This window comes from Chionomys nivalis, chromosome 26 (genome assembly GCF_950005125.1).
Source record: "Chionomys nivalis chromosome 26, mChiNiv1.1, whole genome shotgun sequence".
Lineage (NCBI taxonomy): Eukaryota > Metazoa > Chordata > Mammalia > Rodentia > Cricetidae > Chionomys > Chionomys nivalis.
In genome coordinates, this window is record NC_080111.1 from 13,670,339 (window position 1) to 13,696,191 (window position 25,853).

Sequence of the window (25,853 nt, forward strand, 5' to 3'; positions counted from 1 at the left end):
GAGCCCAGTGGCTGAGCAGTGTGGCTCCATTCACCCTGGTGTGCCATAGAGCCCAGTGGCTGAGCAGTGTGGCTCCATTCACCCTGGTGTGCCATAGAACCCAGTGGCTGAGCAGTGTGGCTCCGTTCACCCTGGTGTGCCATAGAGCCCAGTGGCTGAGCAGTGTGGCTCCGTTCACCCTGGTGTGCCATAGAGCCCAGTGGCTGAGCAGTGTGGCTCCGTTCACCCTGGTGTGCCATAGAGCCCAGTGGCTGAGCAGTGTGGCTCCGTTCACCCTGGTGTGCCATAGAGCCCAGTGGCTGAGCAGTGTGGCTCCGTTTACCCTGGTGTGCCATAGAGCCCAGTGGCTGAGCAGTGTGGCTCCGTTCACCCTGGTGTGCCATAGAGCCCAGTGGCTGAGCAGTGTGGCTCCGTTCACCCTGGTGTGCCATAGAGCCCAGTGGCTGAGCAGTGTGGCTCCGTTCACCCTGGTCACCAATCTTTGATTTGGAGAGTGGACTTCCCAGAGAGCTCATCTCTGCCCTGACAGCCACTAGCCAGGAAGACTTTGACGTCAGAGGTTTGGATCAAAGGCTCACTTACTTGATGACTAGGGACTGATATTGCCTGTCAGGTAAAAAATAGCTGATTGCAACCATAATCTTATGGCTTGGAACTCTTGGGTGATGGCTGCATCCAAGGGGAAAAGACCACCTGTCACCTTGTCATAACATACCTTTGGACGTCCTGTCCCGCTATATTGTATTAACTGAGGCTGGTTTGAGAAGATAGGGTAGTAACCCTACCCTTGAGAGGTAGCAAAGTTCTAAAGAATAAGGAACAGAGGATATGTGTAGCTGTGGTAAATTTTTGCAGAATATGAACTCATATGTCCTTACTTAATATACCTTTAATAAATATTTAATGAGTCAATATATGGAAAGGATATAGTTCATACATTGTAATTGGTAAATATGAACGTACTGTTGTTACTGCCCGTGTGAATGTGTTAGGCTACTGTGAAAAAGTCTCTCTGCTTAGTGGAGACTCAGACTGTGAAATTCTCAGTTCAGGTAGAGGAGATCCAAGCCCAAGGGTTAACTTGTTCAGTTCTCCAGAAGAAACTGAGGCCAAGAGGCCACAATTACGAGAGCTCACCACACATCAGACAATGGGACGCGGAACTGCCAAGTTCATAGCCATAGAAGAGGTCTCTGAATAGAAAGTGAAGAGCACCAAGTGCTCATGACTTCTGAATAACCCTGAGCCTAGAGAAATAGGCTTCCTTCACTTTGGAGTGGATTTTTGTTCATCCATAAAGGTTTTTTGCACTTATTTTGTGAATTAGTTTAATTCATGAGCTTATGCAAAGATCACGACTACTACATAATAGACAATATTTTTTTTTAAATAAGAGTACCTTTGAGTATTAGAATATTTGAATTGATGATATAGAAGGCGTGCACATAGTTATGGTTAATAAACCTTCTGGCCAGCACACATCCAAAAGGCCACATGTGAAGAACTGCCATGACCAGGCAAGCAGAGCCTAGGGTGGGGGTGGGTGACACAAATGGCTTTGCTGTGTTAGTGCCCATTTCTTCCCTAGTGAATAATGAATGTGCCTTATTGTTAAACTTCGCCATTTCCCTCTGAAATATGTTAACTAAAACTGGATTTATAAAATTAATTTATAAAGACTTTCTGGCGTAACTGCTGTATTCAGAGAGGCCCTGAGAGGACTGGAGTGTCCCACAAGTTGACGGTGGCCATGTGATGGTAATCCGTGTGATAGTCAATCTTTCGGTTACTGACAGGTTATTCCTCAGTGAAAATGGCTTCCTGGAGCTGAGCTGTGAACACCTCCTTGGGGGAGAGGATATGGGCTGACAAGGAATATCTGTCAAGGTCTTAGGTGGAGGAGCTGACCATAAATTGGTTTGTGTCCTTGATACTTTGTTGAGTTTGCTTACACCTCTTGTGTTGGTTACTTGGATATGGTAACTTGTCTAGACCATGGTATCAGTGATTTGGTCAAAACTGGTCTATATGTTGCCAGAAAGGTAATTTTTAGATATGACTAATATTTGAATCATCACATTTGGGTAAAGCAGACTATCCTCCTCAATGTGGTTGGATCTCATACAATTAGTTGACAGACTGAGGTCAACTGAGGTTTGCTGAAGTTGAAGTAATTCTCAAGACGGAGACATGGAAATTACGTCACTTTCCCCAGATGCTGCCCTAGTGAACTGGTGTTCAAGATGGCGACCTGAGCTCTTTTTGTGTCCCCACTGGCTTTCATTGCACACTTTAGCTTTTGAGTTCCAACATCTCAGGGGCTAAATCCTTACAAGAAATCTCTCTTGTTTTGGTGAATCTACCTCTTTTAAGAGAGAAGGAAGACTGACTAGCATAGTGTACTGGCTGGTTTTGTGTCAACTTGGCACAAGCTAGAGTCACCAGAGGAAGAAACCTCAGTTGAGGAAATGCCTCCTTGAGATCCAGCTGCAAGGCATTTTCTCATTTAGTGATCAATGGGGGAGGGCCCAGCCAATGGTGGGTGGTGCCTTCCCTGGGCTGCTGGTCCTGGGTTCCAAAAGAAGGTGGGCTGAGCAAGCCATGGGGAGCAAGCCAGTAAGCAGCACCCCTCCATGACCTCTTCATCAGCTCCTGCCTCTGGGGTCCTGCCCTGTTTGAATTCCTGTCCTGACTTCCTTCAGCGACGAACAGCAATGCGGAAGTGTAAACTAAGTAAACCCTTTCCTCCTCAGCTTGTGTTTTGGTCATGGTGTTTCTCTACAGCAACACAGACCCTGAGGAAGACCCAGACTCTGGGAGGAAGTTGCCCGCTAAGCAATGTGTGTTGTAGGAACGGCGGGCTGCGTCCCCGGGTGCCCACACAGCTAGCTTTATGTCCCGAAATAATTACACGGAAACTGTATTCTTTTGAACACTGCCTGGCCCATTAGTTCCAGCCTCTTATTGGCTAGCTCTTACATATTGATCTAACCCATTTCTAATGATCTGTGTAGCACTACGAGCTGGCTTACCAGGAAAGATCTTAACCTGCGTCTGTCTGGAGTGGGAGAATCATGGCGACTCCTGAATCTGTTTCTTTCTCCCAGCATTCTGTTCTGTCTACTCCATCCACCTAAGGGTTGGCCTATCAAATGGGCCTAGACAGTTTTTTTTTATTAATTAAATCACTCCCACATCAAATGTGCACTACAGAGTGGGACCAGTGGTTTTGAGGAAGAATGCGTGTGAGCTGTGGATCTGGTCCCTTGAATTTGAACCCAAATCTGAAACTTCCCAGCTGAGCGGTCTTCAACAAGTTATCTAACCTTTATGAGTTGCAGCTTTCTTTCTCTGTAACAAAAGACCACAGCTCTCACCTGGAAGGCATAGACACAGTACTCAGTCATTGGTGGCTCCTTCAGCAAGACTGCACCGGGCCGCTGGTTAACCCTGTCCACCCTCTTTCCTTCCTATGCCTCTTGTTTCTCCCCTTCCCTTCCTATATAGGCTTGGGTAGCTTCAAACTCACCATATAGCCCAGGCTGGAGCCCAGGCTGGAGCCCAGGCTGGCCCTGAACTCTAGGTCTTCAAGAGCCTTTTCTCTTTACCCTACTCTACCCTGCTTATGGGACTGTTCATTCTTGATAAATAAAAATACACCCTTTTGCCATTTATTACTTTTTTTTTTTGGTAAAAAGGCTTAGGAATAAGCCAGTGACAAAATTCTGGTAGTAACCAGAATTCAGGAAAAGTTGTGTGTTCATGTATAACCTAGGAGACACAGTAGGAAAATGATGTTTGTTTCCCTTCAGTCAACTCCTGCATGTGGCTGTCTTTCTGCCTGCATGAAGGGAAGAGGGCACTGATTCATGTCATTTAGAGGAACCCCTGGAAACATTCACAAAAAGCACTTAGTGATGCCGGGATCATAGTAAGAGCTTAGTTACCTAAGAGTAGTAGCCAGCAGCAACTTCAGGAATTTTAGTGCAAAGATTGGTCCAGTCCAAAGTGAAAAGAACAGGCAACGACAGCAACAAGGAAATCAGGCTAGATAGGAAAATACACATGGTCTATTCTGCTGTCATCTGCACTGAAGCAGTTTCTATAGAGATCAGTAAAAAGAAAAATACTTAAGACATGGCTAGGACAATACCATAAGACTCCTGTCTGGCTATCTGGTTATTGTCGTCAGCATTTGGTGATAGTTGAGAATCTGTGCCACAAAACATTGTCTCTGTTATAAGCTCATTGTTTCGAGCTTCCTGCAGGATCCTGCTGCCTGGTATTTCTGCAGGGTTGGCAACACTGGTGTGGCAGATGCAGATGCTTGCGGAGCCAACCGCAGCTCCCTGCTTGTTCACACGGAAGGGGAAAGGTTTTCATTCTGGGTTTTTCTCTGGTATCCAGCCTTTGCCTGTGAGAGTCAGGCAGAAGCATCCTCCTTGCTTGTACTGATGGTTTCATTCCCATTCCGTGGGACGGGCTCTGCTCTGGTCATGTGACCACAGAGTTGTGGGAAGAAACCTGCCGGGATTGGGGGGGGGGAGGGGGAAGCACTGCCCACTTCGCTACCCCGCCTAGAGCCGTAGATGTAATGGCTACAAGATGTGTCCACTTTGTTCTGTTCCTTTCCTCGTGTGAGCATTCATCTCCAGCACATAGAGAGCATCACGCTTTTCAACCTGCTCCATTTGCCATCTGCGCATTCCGGTGCTAGCAGCATACTGCTTTAATTACACGGGACACATTTTACTAGGAGTATTCTGCATGACGTCCGTGTCTCAGTCTCTTTTAGACACGATAAAGGGAGTTGTTCTTCGATAATTTGCACATCGATGCCTCTTTGCGTAGCACATTACTAGTCTTGGTCACTGAAGCCAAGTGTGCAGAGCATTTGCAGATGGCACAAACATTTGGGAGATGGGGATTTAGGAGCAGAGCGTGTTTAAAGTAGCGCCCTCCCTGATTCAGACAGAAGCAGATTGCTCACGTTTCAGTGAACTCGAACTGCAGTTACTGAAGACATTAGCCGTGAGTGTCATTTTGTGACATTAAATTGTGGCCTACTAGCCTCTCCTTAGAAGTTGGTCCCAGCCGGGCGGTGGTGGCGCACGCCTTTAATCCCAGCACTCGGAAGGCAGAGACAGGCGGATCTCTGTGAGTTCAAGGCCAGCCTGGTCTACAAGAGCTAGTTCCAGGACAGGCTCCGAATCTACACAGAGGAACCCTGTCTCGGAAAACAAAACAAAAACAGAAAAAGAAGTTGGTCTCACTGTTGCCGCTCTTAGGGCCAGAGCAATGGGACAGAGGACAAGGTCCGGCCCTGACCTTTTCTCCCATGTTAAGCATGCTTTCATATTTGAAATGGATGGTTATCAACATCCTCATGTATGCTTTTGGTGGAGATGTGGTTTGATTCTTATTCCAGTGAACTGTGGGCAGGTAGGATGTTTGAGAAGTCCTTTGCTTTTGGGTACAGAATGGAATTTTGTTCTAGAAAATAGCACTGGCTGGAGGTTCTGGGTCTGGCTGGAGGCTAAGAAGGAAAAGGGAAAACGTGAAGATCTTTTTCTTCGTCTTGCGGGGGAAACTGGTGTTGATAATCTCAAGAAGAGTCAAAGTTACTCAGAAAGAAACAAATCTCCAGCATTTTGTTGCGAAATAGACAAATCCAGATGCACCACAGTATGTCTTTAGCATTTTAATGCCTAAGAAAAATCAGCAATTAGTTGGAGGAAAGTTTACAGATACACACACGACACTTACTTAATTTGCTATTTATCTTAGGAAACAGTCTCAATAATATATGTATTATATACATATATACATGTGTGTTAGTACCACACATATACAGGTGTGTTGTGCGTGCGTGTGTGAGGATTTCTCTACATAGTCCTAGCTGTCCTGGAACTCACTCTGTAGACCAGGCTGGCCTTGACCTCAGAGATCCATCTGACTCTGCCCCCTGCAGAGTTGTATTAAAGGCATGTGCCACCACCACCTTGGTTTTTTTCTACATACTCTACATTTTAATGAATTTCTCAGAAATCAGTTCAAAATAGTGAAAATAATGGCTTCTCACAGAAATTGCCCAGCACATCTGTGAGTTCTGAGTGAGACAGGGAGTCCCTTTTCTAGGGAGGAATACTTGGGCCGGTCAGTGTCTTGTTGACGTCACGTAGTTTAGAGGGCAGGGTGGCTGTGTCCCCAGACCTTCATGCAGTCCTATAACTGCAGACATCTTTCTGTGAGGATTACAGGAAAAAGAACATTTGGAGGACAGCATAGAAGGATCACAAGGTCATAGCCTTGTTGCCTTTTGTCAAGTTACACAATAGGTTTGCAGTGCCTTCCTTAGCAGAGCCATGATATTTCATGCTGCCTGTACTGCGATTCTATTTCAGGACATGGGCTTGCAGAGACTCTTGTCTAGCCTACAAAGGATTCTGGGTAAGCCACTTTGGGTCTGTGGATGAGGTGTTTTACTATCAAGCGGACCGGAACATAGGTCCTTGGCATCCTATCTTTGAAAACTCTTACCTGTGCTTTCCTGGAGAATTGGGCATAGCCCAAGAACGTCATGACCCTCAGGCTGACTTTCAGGTGTGTGTGTGCATGTGTGTGTGTGTGTGTATGTGTGTGTGTTTGTGTGTGTGTGACCAGGTAGGGCCATGCTGTACAGCTGCACAGCTGCATAGCTGGCACGATTGCACAGCTGCATAGCCGCACAGCTGCATAGCTGCAAAGCTGCACAGCTGCATAGCTGGCATGGCTCCCTCTCATACTGTGTTTATCATCTCCCACTACTGTGGGTGCTTTGGGAGATGCTGCTACAGACTGGACCATACTCCATCTATGAGCAGAGCATCGGGCAGAGCTGCTGGCCATTTCTCTCCATTAGACTAGCTCCCAATGAAGGTCTGGCAGGGCATCCCCCAGGATAAGCAAAGCATACAGGCTGAAGCATTTGAATAGGGTATTCTCAATTCCCCTCTGTTTCATCCAGCTTGTTTGTATAAAAACCAGCTCTCATCTCAACAGGATAGGAGATAGTTTATTCTGGATCCAAATATAAGAGACCACGCCCGGGGGACATAGATTAGGTTACCCCCAAAGTCTATGTTTCAATGTGGTAAGTTTCATGAATTTTTTTTATAGTAATGTAACAAAGAAAGTCACTTTTCAAATAGTCTGAAATAGCACATCGGAGAATTACAGCAAAACAGAGGGATCTTGCTAGAGGCCATAGATGCTGGCCGATGGTGGGAGGAGCCTTTCGGTTGGTGAGAGCTGTGATTTTTGTTATGTTAGTACATTTCTAAAGGTTTTTTATCTGTTAATCCCAGCATGTTAGGTAAGAGAAGAGCAGAGAGGAGCAAGGAATGGCTACTAAGGGGCTAAAGAGAGCCCAAAGAAAGTTATAATTTGGCGCTGGCCCAGCAACATTCCAATTTTTAAAATATATTTATTTATTTATTATGTATACAATATTCTGTCTGTGTGTATGCCTGAAGGCCAGAATAGGGCACCAGACCTCAATACAGATGGTTGTGAGCCCCCATGTGGTTGCTGGGAATTGAACTCAGGACCTTTGGAAGAGCAGGCAATGCTCTTAACCTCTGAGCCATCTCTCCAGCCCCATTCCAATTTTTGTATATGCCTGAAGTCCTAATCTGAAGCCTGCCTTGCAGGCTAAGTGGAAGGAGCAGTTCTTCCTGGCAGGCTAAGCGGAAGAAGGGGCCGTTCCTTCTGGCAACTTCCTTTCGCAAGCCCTTGATAGGTTCATACTTCCTCAGTTAGTTTTTATGTCCTATGACTTATTTTCTGTATGACAGAATAGCACAAAACACATGAGTAACAGGAGTTATACCCAACAGGAAACGAAATGACATCTTAAAATTATTCAGTCCTTGGATTTGAGAGGCAGAGATGAACTCAGACCACAGAGGGTAACATTACTTACCCATTTTGTTGCCTTTAGACTTAATTGGATGAAGGTAGGCTGTATTTTTCATACCAATTTTGACAAATAAATTACAGGGTTTTGCTACGGCATTTCCACACATATTCATAATTATACTTTGTTCTTTACACATACCTCGCCCCCATGATCCTCACCCATCTACTCTGGCCTCCTCTCTGGGGTCCATTCCTTCCTCTCAAGTATCTATCTATCTATCTATCTATCTATCTATCTATCTATCTATCTATCTATCATCTATCTATCTATCTATCTATCTATCTATCTATCTATCTATCTATCTATCTACCATCTCTATCTATCAATTATCTATCTATCTATCTATCTATCTATCTATCTATCTATCTATCTACTATCTCTATCTATCAATTATCTATCTATCTATCAATCATCTCTAACTATCAATCATCTATCTATCTATCTATCTATCTATCTATCTATCTATCTATCTATCTATCTATCTATCTATCTATCTATCATCTCTATCTATCAATTATCTATCTATCTATCTATCTATCTATCTATCTATCTATCTATCTATCTATCTATCTATCTATCATCTCTATCTATCAATTATCTATCTATCTATCTATCTATCTATCTATCTATCTATCTATCTATCTATCTATCATCATCTCTATCAATTATCTATCTATCTATCTATCTATCTATCTATCTATCTATCATCTCTATCAATTATCTATCTATCTATCTATCTATCTATCTATCTATCTATCTATCTATCTATCTATCATCTTTATCTATCAATCATCTATCTATCATCTTTATCTATCAATCATCTATCTATCTATCTATCTATCTATCTATCTATCTATCTATCTATCATTTATCTATCTATCATCTCTATCAATCATCTATCTATCTATCTATCTATCTATCTATCTATCTATCTATCTATTATCTATCTATCTATCTATCTATCTATCTATCTATCTATCATCTCTATCAATCATCTATCTAATTATCAATTATCTATCTATCTATCTATCTATCTATCTATCTATCTATCTATCTATCCAGATATAGATATATTGCATATTTCCTTCTGGTCTGATGAATACTCAGTGAGCATTTTCTCCTGCCCTGCAGGTAGTCTTATCTCTGGAGATTGCTTTCCCTTGATGTGAATGATCACATTATTATAAGAATTTTTAAATTTCTAATAATCTCATGTTTCAATTTTTGGGGGCTGTTTCTCATGCTATTGGACTCATTTCTATGCCTATATTTGAAGCGTTTTACCGACGTCTTTTGTAGCAGTCTCAGAGTTCCAGTCTTTGAAGGTATTTCTAAGGTGTTTGAATAGGTTTTGGACCAGGGTGAGAGCTATGGGCCTGCTTTCCTTAGTCTACAGTTTTTGCAGACCTCATCAGTTGAAGAGGCTGTCTTTTCTCCTCTCACCCATGTTTTTGACATTTCCCCCTGAACTCAGGTGACTGTAGCCTAGCCAGTTTTGTTCTCAGTCCCATTGTTGCACACATCTGGTTTGTGCCTGTCCTATGCAGCGTTTGCTGTTATGACTCTGTGGTATAATTTAAGATCCACATCTCTTTTGTGCCCGTCCTATGCAGCGTTTGCTGTTATGGCTCCGTAGTATAATTTAAGACCCAGTATTGTGATACTTCCACTGTTAACACTCTCTGCTTAGAAGTGCTTTTGTTTTTAGTTTATTATGAATTTTAGGATTATTTTATCTAGGTTCGTGAAGGCACCATTGAAATTCAGTGGAGATTATATTTAACCTATAGATTTATTTTGGTGATACATTTTCAGCATCAGCTTTGCCAATCCATGAGGTTGGTAGGCAACCCTGTCGGCTACTGTCTTCCTCAATGTCTTAACATTTTTATTGTAGAAGTTCTTTACCAGGCCGGGCGGTGGTGGCACACGTCTTTAATCCCAGCACTCGGGAGGCAGAGGCAGGCGGATCTCTGTGAGTTCGAGACCAGCCTGGTCTACAAGAGCTAGTTCCAGGACAGGCTCCAAAACCACAGAGAGACCCTGTCTCGAAAAACCACAAAAAGAAAAAAAAGAAAAAGAAGTTCTTTACCCCTTGGTTAGAATTTTTGTAGGCATTTTATTTTTATTTGCTTATTTATTATTATTACTATTATTATTTTTGGAGACAGAGTTTTACCGTGCAATTCTGCCTGGCCTAGATCTCTCTTTGTAGACAAGGCTGGCCTCATCTCATAGAGATCTGCCTGCCTCTGCCTCTCAAGTTCTGGGATCAAAGGTGTGCACCACAATGATGGAGTCGTATTTTACTATCTTTTAAAAGCCATTGTGCATTAGATTTTTTTTATTCCTGATTTCATTCTTGGAAAGTTCTTTCATGATCTATAAAAAAGCTACTGATTTTTGCATATTGATTTTGTATCTGACTACTATGCTTAATGTGAGATCAAAGATTTGCTGGTGGAGGCCTGAAGGTCTTGGAAATATCAGATCATGTTTCCAGCAAACACGGATACTTTGACTTCTTCCTCTCTTTTTTGTATTCCTTTCCGTTTTTTTCTCCTGTTTTACAGCTCTAGTTAAGGCTCCCAGAGCTGCACTGAACACGAATAGAAGAGTGTGGTGCCTTGTCTTCATTCAGAATTCGGATGTTGGTTCTTGGTTTGTTTGGTCTGGCCTTCGCTATGTCGAGATTTGTTTAGTCTTTTCCTAGTTTTTTTTTTTAAAGCTTATCTCACACAGGGATGGCGAACTTTGGCCAGGCCTTTTCTCCATCAATTGAGATTATTAATACCTTCTATTTGTCCCTATCCTGGATTTTACTTATAAGTTTCATATGTTGAACTTCCTTGCACTCCTGAAATGAAACCATCTTGGTTCTCAAATTTAATTTAAAAGAATTTTTGAAAACTTTAATAAAAACCCTTTATCATCATCCGAGCATATGTGTGGGTGTGTGCCATGCCACATGTGTGGAGGTCACAGGGAAACTTTGTGGAGAACGTTCTCTCTTACCTTTGTGTTGGCTCTGGGGATCAGCCTCAAGCCTTCAGGCTCCCATGGCAAGCACTTCTACCCGCTTACTTATCTCAACTTGCTGGTTATTAAAAACTTTATTCAGAATTTTTGTGTTTATGTTTGTGATGGTTTGAAAGCAAACGCGCCCAAAAGAGTGGCACTGTTAGGAGGTGTGGCCTTGCTGAAGTAGGAGTGGCCTTGTTGGAAGAAGTGTGTCACTGTGGAGGCGGGCTTTGAGGTTCCATAAATGCTCAAGCCACTCGCAGCCACTTCCTGTTGCCTGCCCATCAAGATGTCGGACTCAGCTCCAGCGCCATGTCTGCCTGCACACTACTGTGTTGCACTGTGATGAGAACGTGAACCACCCCAATTCAAAGTTTTTCTTTTATACGCATTGCCGTGGCCGTGGTGTCTCTTCATAGCAATAGAAACCCTAATTAAGACAACGTTTGTGAGGGAAATTAGTCTCTAGTTTTGTTTGTTATGTTCTTATCCAGTTTTGGCACTAGGGTAATGCCAGCTTTGTAGAATGAGTGGTTTGTGTTCCTTCCGTTTCTGATGTGTGGAGCGGAGTGAGGGGTGTCTGTGTTAGTGCTGTTTAAAAAGACTGAACAGGAGGCCTCTCTTCCTGGGATTGCGGCAGGTTAGATTCTGGCTTGCAGACTTGTGGCTGTTTCCACATGTCAGGCTCCCAGGGAAGCTCCGGTTGACAGAATACAAACTTTTTTTTTTTTTTTTTTTTTTTTTTTGCTTTTTTCGAGACAGGGTTTCTCTGTGGTTTTGGAGCCTGTCCTGGAACTAGCTCTTGTAGACCAGGCTGGTCTCGAACTCACAGACATCCACCTGCCTCTGCCTCCCAAGTGCTGGGATTAAAGGCGTGCGCCACCACTGCCCGGCGAATACAAACTTTTTAAGATGGTGGCCAAGACGGGATTCCTCTTCACTGCTGGGCAGCCATCTAGAGGAATTACCGCAGCTCCCCCAATCAACCGCCATCTGTACAGGAGGCTTGTGAGGCCTGGAGTTGTCCCGAGGGCCACTTTTCAGCAGGACTGTCTGGAACACCTTTGTAATGCAGCCTCTCAGCCTCCTGCCTCCCTTTGGCTTCTTTTTAGTGAAATGCCCCCTCCCCCCCTTTTTTTTGGTTTTCAAGACAGGGTTTGTCTGTGTAGCCCTGGTTGTGCTGGACCTAGCTCTGTAGACCAGGCTGACCTCCTCAGACTGACAGAGATCTGCCTGCTTCTGAGTGCTGGGATTAAAGGCGCCGGGTGTCATCACCACCCCGTGACACCTACATTTTTCTTTGCACTTTTCTTCTGATGTTCTGTGATCGTCTTGGTGAGCTCTGAAGCTCCTGACTGTTCACTTTGTGCAGAGTCTGTTGTTTCTTCTCAACTAGCCACATGAAGGCAGCTTCTGTCTCGCCATCTTCCCTGGGTTCCACGGGGTCTGCTCTGCTTTGATTGGTTTTTATGTTACACTTGGGCGGTGCAACTGCTGTTAGGTCTCCTACCATGGATTGGCAGGTGCTATAATCTTCAAATGTTTGCTAAGCTAAATCCCTTCAACCAGGGGTTCTCCATGACAACTAAGGGCTACACTGAGGATATCTCAAGTCACCAAGGGGACTTGAACTTTTGTTCTATTGTAATTATAGGCATGGCCTTGTCCTGAACCCTCTAGAAAACAGCTGAGTTAATTGAGTTCCATATACTGAATAAATTATCATACTTCTACTTGTTTTCCTTCAAGGATTTTTTTGCATGAAAATGATACTTTTAAATGCAAAACTACCATATATTTTTAACACAAACGTGTCTTGAAATTGTGTTAACCGTACCCCAAATTCTGAGAAATCAAATGCTCCCTCTTCTGTTTGGTTGACTCCTGACCTGCTAGTGGAACAGAACTTCATGACGAGCACAGGCCCTCGTAAGTATGCTTCTCATGGATTTTCATCTCGTGCACACCGAATTACCTACAGCCTGAGAGAGCATGCTTGCAAATAAATTCGCGTCTCTGTGCATTTTATCTTCAAATAGTAGGTTTTTAAACCATGGATTTTTTCATCTTACTTTAGTTTTTTTGCACATGAGTAGAGTATCTAATCCACAAGCAGAGTCTTGCTTATCACACATCCTCACGTATGTACTGGTCTTATCCCATGTCCTCACGTATGTACTGGTCTTATCCCATGTCCTCACGTATGTACTGGTCTTATCAAATGTCCTCATGTATGTACTGGTCTTATCACATGTCCTCACGTATGTACTGGTCTTATCACATGTCCTCACGTATGTACTGGTCTTATCACACATCCTCACGTATGTACTGGTCTTATCACATGTCCTCACGTATGAATTGGTCTTATCACACATCCTCACGTATGTACTGGCCTTTTCGTTCATCTATTGTTGGCATCGTACCCTTTCCTCAGTCCTCTAAAAAGGCATAATTGTTGTACTAATGGATTTTAAAAATAAACTGTCCGGTACATTATGTGACCCAAATAACTCTCCCAATGAATCCCAGAGACTTCGAGTCATAGTGTTCAGCCTCTGAACACTCGTATTGATCATGCTGTCTGCCAGCATGTCCTTCTCCTCTTCTGGAAGTCTCTGTCTTGAGTCACCTGTTCCTGATTCACGGTATTGAGAGGCGGGTTCTCTCATTTTCCTACTTTTACAGAATTTAATGAACTCTGGTTTCTGCTTGTTTTATACAGGTTTACTCTCCTGGAAAAGTAAGGCTTTGTGGAATTGGCCTCTAAAATGTCTGTTTTCTTTTTTATCCTTCATATCCGTGTTGTGTGGTGAGGATACTCCTCTCATAACCCTGTCTTCCTTTCTCAAGCTTTCTTTCTCCCAGTAGTATCTTCTGACTCCCCGATTGACTGTGAAAACTTTCTTCCGTATCCGCGCTCTGAATTCTCTGGAGGTTAACGACATTGTCTCGTTGGCAGCCGTCTAACAACTTCTTGTAATATTTGACTAGAGATAATAGTAATGAATTAAAATGGCTCTTTAGGAGTAAGAAAATGGTTAAACCAATATCAGAAAGACAAGTATCATATTTTGCTCTCATCTGTGGCACCTAGATTTTAGAGTGTACACACACACACACATGCATATATGTATGTATGGATAGATAGATAGATAGATAGATAGATAGATAGATAGATAGATAACACAAAAGTAAAACTACCTAGGGGACAGAGGATACTAACAGGAAAAGAAAGGCTGAGAAAATGAAAGACAGAGTCTCCTGTGGGGGATGGGCACATATCCCTGGTGGTATTTCTGGCCTTTGGCGTCACCACAAAATCAATTTGAATATTTTCATGTGATTTATTTTTGCCAGCGATTCAAAAAAAGAAAAAAAAAACTACCAGAGAACTATCATAGAAGTAGTTACAGTTCCTTTCCAAAAAATGTTGTTCATGAACCAAGTGCTTCGAGAAATTTAACTATAACCAAAGCAGGCAAACCTCAAAATGACACCCTGGCTTGAGACCCAGAGAGATGCAGATAGAATCTTCAGCGTTTTGAAATGAATGGTTTAAACATTTGCAAAGGTTAATTTTTGGTTACCGAGTCTCAAAGTACAGAGCACATTTGGAAATTAGCTGCTTAGATGCAAAAGGCAAACCTTGCATTTTGGATCTTGAATCATCTGCTTGGTTGTCTCCATTAATTACACAAGGCATCCTCTGTGAGTATAAAGCTGACCATTCAATAAGAGGATACTGGGACTAGAGAGGACTCAGCACTTCAGAGCACTGCTGCTCTGGCAGATGGTACGTGACAGCTCTATATTCCATCAATTATGTTTTAAATAAACGCTGATTGGCCAGGAAGTATAGGTGGGTCAACCAGACAGGAAGTAGAGGTGGGACAATAAGAACAGGAGAATTCTGGGAAGAAGGAAGCTTTCTTGCAGTCCTGCCCAGATCACTGAAGAAGCAGGATGTGATCTGCCCCGCTGAAAAAGGTACTGAGTCATGTGGCTAACATAGATAAGAATAATGGGTTAATATAAGCTACAAGAGCTAATAAGAAGCCTGAGCTAATGGGCCAATCAGTTTATCATTAATATAGAATCTCTGTGTGACTTTCTCTGGGGCCAAATGGCTGTGGGACCTGGTGGGAGGACAGAAACCCCAACAAGCAGGCCCTCATGTTACAGGCAGAGGACCCTGGTTCAGTTCCCAGTGCTCCTACCTTAGCTCACAACCATCTGTAACTCCAGTTCCAGGATCGGACACCCTCTTCTGGCCTCTGTGGGCACCAAGCATGCGCATGATATGCATACACAGGGAGGCAAAGCATACACATAAAATAAAAATAAACAGAGGAGGAGCACGTGGAAGGAAGGAAGCCCGTGTGCAGTTAGCTCTCCCACTAGCCCAGGACACAGCCCCTCTCAGTGGCCAGTTTGGACTCCCTGGGACTTGCCATAGCTGGGCATGGCAGAATCTGCACAGGTGCCCACACTGGTCTACCTGGTCACAGGTGGCTGTGGCTTCCTGGGGGATCATATTGTTTGAATGCTGCTGGAGCAGGAACCCAGGCTCTGGAAACTGTGTGTCTTTGACCTGCTCCTCAGTTCCGGGCTGGACTCAGGTCCACGAGGTGACAGCTGCCGTGGCTGGATCTCATGTGGTCTTCCACACAGCTGGGCTGGTGGATGTGTTTGGGAAGGCCAGTCTAAAGACCGTCCACCAACTGAACGTGCAGGGCCCACAGAATGTGATTGAGGCTTGTATACAGACTGGAACTCAGTTCCTGGTCTACACAAGCAATATAGACACTGTGGGACCTAATATCAAGGGCCACCCCTTCTACGGGGCAATGAAGATACCCCATATGAGGCAGTTCACAGGCACCCCTACCCTTGCAGCAAAGCCCTTGATGAGCAACTGGTCCTGGAGGTCAATGGAAGGAAGGTCAACAGAGGGCTACCCCTGGTGACATGTGCCCTTCCACCCACAGGCTGTCCCAGCTTCTGTGGAGCAAGGTCGAGTCTATGTTGGTAACGTGGCTTGGATGCATGTGCTGGCGGACTGAGAGCTGGAACAGCGGGCAGCACTCACGGGTGACCAGATGTACTTCTGCTGTGATAAATCGACTTCAGCACGGAGTTTCTGGGTCCCTGTGGACTTCGGCTGATAGGCACCCACTCACTGTTGCCCTACTGGCTGCTGCTGCTGCTGGCTACCCTCAATGCCTTGCCTCAGTGGCTGCTCCGCCCACTGGGGTTGTACACACCCCCACTGAATCCCTACACTTTGACCGTGGCCGACACCACCTTTATTGTCAGTACCAACAAGGCACAGCGCCATTTTGGCTACAAGCCCCTCTTCTCATGGGAAGAGCGCAAGGCCCGCACTATTTACTGGGTGCAGGCCTTGGAGGGTTCGGCCTGGTGATGGCAGGGCCAGGGACTGGAGGCCACTGTGGTACACACTCAGGGTCCTGAATCTTCAGAGCCTGGATGGAGAGAAACCATTGCCTTCTGAAGTTAGGGGCTGTGGTGCCTGACTGGGTGGTAGGAACCGTGCCACGTTTTAACTACACAGATCTTGAGCCTGGGTGCTATCCCAGCCTCCAAGTTCTAGGGCAGGGTTTAGGGACAGACTTATCTTTGGTCCCAACTGAGGCCTGCCAGCTGATTGGCGAAACTGATTCCCAAATGATCTCACTACCCTTCCCATTTCTGGTTTCCCAAGCAGGAAGGGGCTCACGCTGGTCTGCTTCCTCCAATTGGTCTTCAGACCTGGCTTCTGCCACACCTGGCTCTCCTTAAAGGGTTGTAGTTCCGTATATCTTAAGTGTATCTATTCTAGACATTTACCTTTTAATTTGCTTTAAAGAAAGCTGAAGAAATCAAGGATTTTCCATGCCTTTCTTCTTCCAACCAAATTCACTGCCTGTGATATTGTTAGCTTTCTGCCGAGGAGGCCAACCATGGTGTATCTGGTCAAGCCTGGATTAAAATCCTTTTCCAAAAAACAAACAAACAAATAAATAAAATAAAAATAAATAAAACCAAACAGATCTTAACAAAATAACGGTGTACAACCCCACCCCAAAACTTGTGCTAGCTGCAGATATGGCCTGTGAATCTGATCCGTGGTTGAGACAGTACACTCCAACAAAGACAATCAAACCATGGCTGTCAGCAACAGTGCGATTCTTTGGAACAATATTAAAGAAAAGCAAGGAAGTGATTGTGAGGAAATCCAGGTGATTTCTTACTTAGTGAGAAGAGAGGACATACCTGCGTAGGGACATTCGGGAAGCTTGTACTGCACGCTGGTTCTTATGTTGATGGTGGCTAAAGATAGCAACCAAGTAATGCATGATGGGAGATCTGTGGTTGAGGCATCCTGTTCTATGAAAAATTGAGATGAGGAGTAAATTGTGAACACGGTGGACTACCTTCCCCCTGATAGAGCAGGAACTACAGCTCTTACCGTGCTGACACCATAAGTGCTTCATTGGTTACTGTGTCCTGTGTAATTCGTTTCTGTCTTCTGTGTGTTTGCTAGACATACTCAGGGCACTACCTCCAATTACAACTAGATACAGGGAGCAATGCTATTTTGGGGTAACTAATTGTCATGCTATGAGATATTACTTCTCCCTGCCTCCTAAGTATCTAGTTCTGAGACAAAAAGCTCAGTGCATTTAACTTGGAGTATTTTATTCCTGGCAACTCAAAACTCACAGAAACACAGGATGAAACGTGAGGCATGAGGCGCATGGTGCAAAACTCTAACGAGCACTTATAAAGTCGGTTTCTTTTTCTTCAACTTCATTTCCCTTCTGAAATGCCAGTGATGGGGGAAAAGACACAGAACATCTGATCTTGCTCTTCGATTCCCTTTCGCTTTCAGGCCTCTCCTTCTAATTAACCCCAACACAGCAAGAGGAGTCAAGCTTCTTGTGGTTGGAGAAAAATAAAGGTACAAGAAAAGTCACATATACTAAAGTTTCACCCATGGGAAATTCGTGAACAGAGCAGGACTTTTATATTTCTTGTCCGGTTTCTAGATGAAGCAGTGGTGACCAGTCTTCTCTTCCGTGCTTTAAAGATGGGCCAGATGTTTTCACTTTGTTTTGTGCAAGGATGAGCAGGCTGATGTGTGCTCAGTCAAAGCTGGGTGGCTGCAGAAGTCAGATTTGAATGGATGGTGTCTTGGATGAGGGTTTTCTCAGGCCACACTGATGGTTACAGGGCCTCAGAAGTTGGCAAAACTTGCTCATTGTTGGGTCTACGGGGGTCATGCAGAGAAATAAATCTCCATGGGGTAGAAAAAACTTATCAGCTAGCTGAGACCACAGCCAGAGATGGATGGACTTGTAAGGCTGTGGCAAAGGACGGTTTTTTGAACTCCCCCTTTCAATAGCAAGAAGCAACAAGCATTAGGTATGAACAAAGAGTTTTTACAATCTTGAGGTAAAACTCAGATACACATTGCCTCTTTCTTTTTTCTTTTTTTCTTATTTATTTATTTATTTATTTATTTATTTATTTATTTATTTACAATTTCCATTTACAGAGTTTTCCAGTTAAACTAGTGTTTGTATTTAGTCCATTGATTTCCCCTGGTGTGCACCTCCCCTGAGACAGTTTTTCACATAGCGAAGAAGTGTATGGGCAAACGCACAACCAAAACGTCAGGTACATCCCATCATTTAAAAGTTAACTCAGCCCACATCAGTTGCTGGCCATCAGTGGCCAGGGGGTACTTAAAAGCTGACCCCCAGTTTGCAGAGGGCTGCTTCGGCTTTGCAAACAAAGCTATCTGTGAAGCAAAGTAACCCACTGTTAATCCTTAAGCTGCTGAGAAATCTGACAGCCTGCTCTCATTCTCTTAGGCTAACAACTTTGCATTTCTTTATTTCTACATTATTATTTCTGGAATCTACACTTCTATATTCTTATTCTTGGACTCTTCAGTAGTCATGACCAATACACTCAGGGTTCTGGGAGTTCATAACCTCATGGAGCGTGTGCTCACAGGAAGTGGCTGGCCGATAGAAACAAAACCAACTGGGAAGCTCCCTGGAGCCAACTAGAGGGAGGGGTCAGTGTGTTCTTATTCTGAAAAGCACCCAAGTCCATGTGGAGGGAGCAGAGAACAAGAACCCTCCATTCCCGCATGAGCTGAGAACAGGAACCCTCCAGCCCTGTGTGAGCTGAGAACAGGAACCCCCCACTCCTGCGTGAGCTGAGAACAGGAACCCTCCACTCCTGCGTGAGGTGAGAACAGGAACCCTCCAGCCCTGTGTGAGCTGAGAACAGGAACCCCCCACTCCTGCGTGAGCTGAGAACAGGAACCCTCTAGCCCTGTGTGAGCTGAGAACAGGAACCCTCCAGCCCTATGTGAGCTGAGAACAGGAACCCTCCACCCCTGAGTGAGCTGAGAACAGGAACCCTCCAGCCCTATGTGAGCTGAGAACAGGAACCCTCCACCCCTGTGTGAGCTGAGAACAGGAACCCTCCACCCCTGTAAGAGGCTTACTGAGATGCAAAAGGAGTAAGATATGGGGGGATTCTGAAGCTGCTACATCGAGATGGGAACTTAGTATAAAAATCTCCAAGCTAGACATCAGCTCTGTGGCCAAGGCCGGGAAATTGAAGAAGGTTTCTAACAGCCTGACTCCTGCTTGTGTCCTTCAGTTTCCCTGCAGAGAGCTGGAGCTGGTGTTCAAAGATCATCTCTCAGGCCCTTTCTTCATGTTCTTTAGTCCACTGTGGCCAAGCAACAGAAGGGACAAGGAGGGCAAGAACGAAGATTAATGGGAGCCAAGAGAGGAGGAGTCAGAGCAGAAATGGAAAGCTACTGGAACTGTCATCCCCTGAGCAATGCTTACTAACTGTCCCCTGGCAACGTAAGGTGTTGGGGAGAGAAGGGAACAAGACAGGGCAGAGGTGTCGCACTTGGGTTTGACTGTGCTAAGGAGAGCGGCCACATTCACTATGAATTACAGCCATATGAGGGTTTTCACTTTTCATAGAAAGGAAGAAACTGGCTTGGGCCCACAATAGGTGGTCACATGCCAGTCACAAACTGTGAATCAGATCTCCTGTATGATAGTTTGAAAATCACAGGGAGATCCACATCAGCTGAGGTGGGAGGAGGAGCAAGGCCATCCTGCAGACACTGAAAGCCAGGACTCCATATCAGGATACCGAGTTCGCATTTCAAATTTGGTGAGAGAGTCCCGAGCAGGGTATGATTTGCCTGATTCATTTTCTTTTGTTTTTTTTTTCAAGACAGGGTTTTCTTGTAGCTTTGGAGCCTGTCCTAGTAGAGCAGGCTGACCTTGAACTCAGAGAGATTTGCTAGCCTTTCTTGTCTCTGCTTCCTGAGTGCTGTGATTTCAAATGGTCGTCTTGGCTGAGCTAAGGGAAGTTCAAAGACAAGATGGCCACTCAAGTTGGAACAAGGGACTATGAGGAAGTGAGTGGGAGGCTACTTCAATGTGTTGTCTGTTTTCTGTGGAGAGGAGAAAGCCCCTGGGCTCTTAGCTATTATTGCAGAGCTCGAGAGCCCCAGGCAAGGCCACAGGGAAAGGACACCACCACGCTACTTTAGTCAGGATCAGATTTGATACTCTGTGCCTCTAGTTCCCAAGGACGCTTCCAGGAAGAGCCAGTGCCAGTTCTTGCATGGCTCCTCCGCAAGTCTGAAAGGGAAGACACTTGCCAAACTCACACTATGAGGCAAGCGCCATCTTCTTGCCCAAACCAAACAAGGATGCAACAAAAAGCCCATGGGGGCAGAGATGCAGATATTCTTAATAAAACCCTAGCAACACCCCTGTCTCCCTGAGTCCAGGGGTCAGGACATTCAGCTTAACCCTACGACCTCTTCTGGGTCTTCGAGGCTGTGGCAGCACTGAGTGACCGGCAGGGGGCCAGCAGAGGCTCCATGAGCGGAGGCTCGGTCCGCTCCCGTTTCCAGCTGTCTGGAGCAAGGCCACTCGGTGCTGGCTTTTCCCTTCCACCCGATGGGGCCGCGCTCTACCGCGGGATAGAGCTTGAGGCTGTGTTGCGCGAGAACGCGTACCTGGGGGCGCGCCTGGAAGTCTCACCCACCCTGGCCTAGGAGACGGGAGGGAAGGTTTATTCTGCCCAAAGTTCACAAGCCCCACTGATGTACAGATTTTTGATTTCCTATTCTGGTGGCTCGCCATTCCTAACTGCATCCTTCTCTGGAATATTCTACGACTGTTGACCACCCGAAAGTAGGGGTTGGAAGTGATGGTGTGAAAGGCAGGAACCCAAATCTCTGCTAACTCCATTCTGCCCTGTACTCAACAGAACATCTTTGGGGCTCTGTGGACTCAACCCATTTCTGGTTGAGCTTCTTGTTCTCCACGTGCTCAGAAAAATGCAACATTTAAACATCGCCAACATAAGATTTTCATAAACATTTGCTGTGCTCCAACTTCTTCCACTGCAGAATTTGTTGACTCTCCCCATCCCTTCAAACCCTCATCTCCATTCCGTGTTTCCCTAGTCTGACCCCTCCCCCCTTAACAAATATTGCTTGTTGTGCCCTTTTCTTCTAAGGTTTCATTGGTGTTTAGGGCAGGGGAGATGGCTGAATGGGTTAAGTACTTGCTCCGCAGGTTTGACAACTGGAGTTCTGACCCCCTAGAATCCACCTAAACGCCAAGTGTACATGGGAGACAGAAATAACATCTCTAGAAGGGAAGAGGAGTAGGGCAGACAACTTGCCTGGGGAATGCAGGGGAGGACAATAAAATCCTTCCTCACACGGTGGAAGGGAAGGACGGACACCCAAGGTTATCCTCTGACCTCCACCTAAAACAGCATCCACACACGAGTCCCCCATCATACATACAACATATTAAAAAATAACAAAAATAAAGAATTTACTATTTTGGAGCAATTTCAGGTTCACAGCAGAATTAAAAAGACACGGGTTTTCCATGCGCCCTTCGTCCCTGCTCATGTACTCACAGTTACCTCCCTCCACTCCACACAGTGACCCGTGGGTATCACACATCTGAAGTCTGTGACATCTTAAAGCTCTTTCCCCGCGCGAGCCCCTGCGGGTTTGGGCAAGTAGACCATGACATGTGCCTATTATACATAGGACCAGTTTCACTGAGCAAAACATCCTCTGTGCTCCAAATTTATATTTAATGTAGACATCAAATCTACCTGGAAATAATTATGGAGAGTGTGAATTAGTCAAAGTTCTGGGTGGCTCAGACCCCTTTCTGTGTTTCTCAGGAATGTGCATGTATTTATTGGGTTGTTCCTGGAAGATGTTTTTCTAGATGGTTGGAAACTATGCTCCCGCGCTTTCCTGAGTAGGTTGCTTTATAACTGATGTTGGTAGCTGCTAACTTGGACCCTTCCATTCATTGATTTTTCTCCAATTACCTCGGTCTTTTGTGCCCACAATAATCAAATCCGATTCCTAGATTAAAATTGCTGTTTCCTTTCCAGGTTATATTGGCACTATTCTGTATGGCTTCCCTAGGGCACTGCAACCCAGTAATGTAGAAATTAAATTATGCGCTGAAATCATTTAGCGGCTCTAAAGCTAGAAGCCTTCCTTGGCGCTATTAGTGAGCCCCGTGCCTACCCTGTCGTCTGGGGCTAAGAAAGACTCAGTTTGTTTTCCCCTTGGCAGTCTAAATTCCATCTGTCTTTCCAGGCCTTGTCCAGATCCTACAGATTTCCAGTGACTCAGGTCTTTTTGGGTTTCCCCAGCTATGATATGTGGTATGGATTTGACGGTCATGTTTCTTTGCTACAAAAGCCACTCAAACGCATCTCAAGTCCTTTCATAGCCTGAACCATCTGGGCTGGCCTCCTTTCCTGTGGAACCTCGTGTCTTCTCCTCCCAGACACTCAGGTTTCCTCAAGTCTCCGTGAGCCTCGCTTTTGCATGCATCTGGGGCTTTCCACTCTGACCTCCTGGCCTCACCTCTTCTTGCTTTCTTGTTCTCGTGGCTGCACTTTCACAGATTAATGTCTTGTTAGCACAGAGGCTTCTTGTCTGGGAAGCTATTGCTCTTACCCCGGACTAGATCAGTCACCTTTGTGGTTGTTCCTCTGTCGCAGTGTGTGCCCCAGCTCAAAAATTCCAAACCTGTTCAGTTACTCAGTTTAAACCCTACTCTTCTTTACACGAGAAAAAAAAAAAAACCTGCAGGGCTCATGCCTGTTCTGTTCAATATTTTGACCCCCTCTGAACTCCCAAGCTAGTGTTCATTCTGCAGAAAATGCCCTGTAATTATTTTGTGGGCGAATGCAAAAACAGAAATGCTTCAGCCCGCAGGACTCTGGTCCACTGAGCGGTGCCCTGCACCGTGGTTGTTCTGTGACTGTCTCTGTGGTTCTCAGGCTGAGCGTCTAAATATTCAGTCATAGACGGGAGAGGGGCAGGCTGAGCATCTAAATATTCAGTCATAGATGGGAGAGGGGCAGGCTGAGCGTCTAAATATTCAGTCATAGACGGGAGAGGGGCTCCCACATAGGCGAACTGACGGCAGGCCAGGGCTACCAGAGGAGAAAAGCTAATTCATTGTCTTCTGTGCTGTAACCGCCGTGTAACCCATGCTCCAGAGGAGAGCGCCACACTCCTGGCAGCTCATGGGGCTCTGGTGACATTGGTTTGGAACAAACGGTGGAGATTTGGAGGGAGGAGAGGGCCTTGTGTGGGTTAGAGGAGGACAAAGATGGATGGTGGGCCAAGGTAGCCAGACTGTATTACATTCGTGTGTGAAACCATTAAAGAATCTATTAATTAAAAAGTCTTTGTGATTCTTTTTATTTTGTTTGTTTGTTTTTTTTTGTTTTTCGAGACAGGGTTTCTCCGTGGCTTTGGAGCCTGTCCTGGAACTAGCTCTGTAGACCAGGCTGGTCTCGAACTCACAGAGATCCGCCTGCCTCTGCCTCCCAAGTGCTGGGATTAAAGGCGTGCGCCACCACCGCCCGGCGATTCTTTTTATTTTGTACTGTAGGAAATTTCAACAAGCTCCGTACAGTTTATGAGAGTAGCCGTGCCCTGGCGTACGCTGGGGCCCTCAGAATGAATCTGTTCCACCTTGGCTAAAGGTCAGAGGGTTCAGACCTATTCTTGCTCCTTCAAGGTTATAGGACAGGATGCTTGACCTAAGTAATGGTTACAGGATGCTCTGCGTGGGCAAAAGTATATATATATTTTTTTGATTTTTTGAGACAGGGTTTCTCTGTAGCTTTTTGTTGTTGTTGTTGTTCCTGTCCTGGAACTAGCTCTTCTAGAGCAAAAGTATATTTTGACCAAGGGTGTGGTTTGATGTTTGGAGAGGTGAGGAGGAAATTGCTTTGTTTGTTCTTTGTATCATGGTAAAGAAGTTCTTTGCCATCCCCCCTTGTGACTGGGGTACATGAGAACTTTGAATAATGAACTTGAGGCTGAATGCAGTATTCACTGGATGCTCCAGTGATTCCCTCTGTTGTCTCTTGTCTATTCCTCTCCTCAATCCACATCCCATCCTCTGGAGCACAAGGACCCATAGGGCTGGACCCGACAGAAATAATATTCCTGGCCACTGCAGGCAGAGACACTGGGCCTTCTTGCTGCCCCACACGTAGGTGTGGGAGCCTATAATAACAGGATACTGCTTAAATATGATCAGAAGTGTTCTTCACTTGCTGATGATACTATGTCATCAAAACTACTTTTGGAGACTCTAAACTGTCCCCCCTGATGTGGTTATGGTTTGTGTGGGGAAAGCGTGGATTAGGGAGGTTAGCATCAAGCTGGAGAAGCAGGGGCTGGAGCTTTACCATTCTCAGTTCCAAAGTGGGGCAGGCAGCAGGGCTTCATTAGCCATGGGCACAGATGGGCGAGACTCAACATCTGGTCCTTCATGAAAAATTCCTGTGTGCACAGAGCCGGGAAAAGACTGTGCTTTCCATTATTAAAGGGACCAGAATTAATTCTCCTCTTCTGTGTCTCATCTTCTGGTCATTGACGAATGACAACACTGTCCTTATAATGTCAAATGATAACAAATGCCTGGCTGGTTGCCATGGCAACTTGATATATTGAGAGCATGTGGGGGCAGAGGTGGTGGGCTCTCTGCTGTCCTGATGAGAGCATTTACCGCTGGCAGATTTGGTGACCCCCTGGCAGATTTGGTGATCCCCTGGCATATTTGGTGACCCGTCAGACAATGATGAGAGCCTAGAGGTAGCCTCTGCCACTCTCTGTGTGATGCAGGTAAAGTCACCATTCAGATCCTGTCTCTAAACTGAATGGCAACATGATCCTGTATCAAGCCCCACTGCAGGAGAGTATAACAAGGTGAACTTATCAGAGGTAAACAGCATTTAGGTTTCAGGAGTTAAGGACTGATACAAATTTGTGTCTTCCTATAGTTGTTAGATGCATAATTTTAAGTTATCCATAAAGATTAATACCAATTATTAGCTGAGCAGGACCAGCTAAAAAAAGGGTTCTTGACAGGGTCCTGGGGTAGGGGAATTGGGATGAAAGAGAAATAAAGAGCTAACGAAGAGTTAAAGGCTGGGGTCTGAAGGGCAGCAAGGGTTAGCAAGTTTATTAACTTTTTATAACTCTCAAGTGTGTGTGTGTGTGTGTGAGAGAGAGAGAGAGAGAGAGAGAGAGAGAGAGAGTCAGAGAGAGAGAGAAAGCTTCACCTTTAGCAAGGTGAATTCTGGGATGGCAGACAACATTTCACATCTCAGTATCTAGAACATTTGACCACATTCATGGGGAGAAATGTCAAGTGCCCGTTCCTGGACTATGGCAACCCAGGCCCTAATGCCAGTCCATAGCTGGTCTACCGGCAAGGTGAGGGGTAAAATACCT

General features: G+C 45.1%; 1 protein-coding gene and 1 pseudogene across 1 annotated transcript in view; both read left to right on the plus strand.

The window, feature by feature from the left end:
- Window positions 1-25,853, plus strand: part of Akain1 (A-kinase anchor inhibitor 1) — a 51,034-nt gene that overhangs the window by 18,042 nt on the left and 7,139 nt on the right. The gene's annotated exons all lie outside the window — the stretch shown is intronic.
- Window positions 15,444-16,406, plus strand: LOC130867012 (3 beta-hydroxysteroid dehydrogenase type 7-like; annotated as a pseudogene).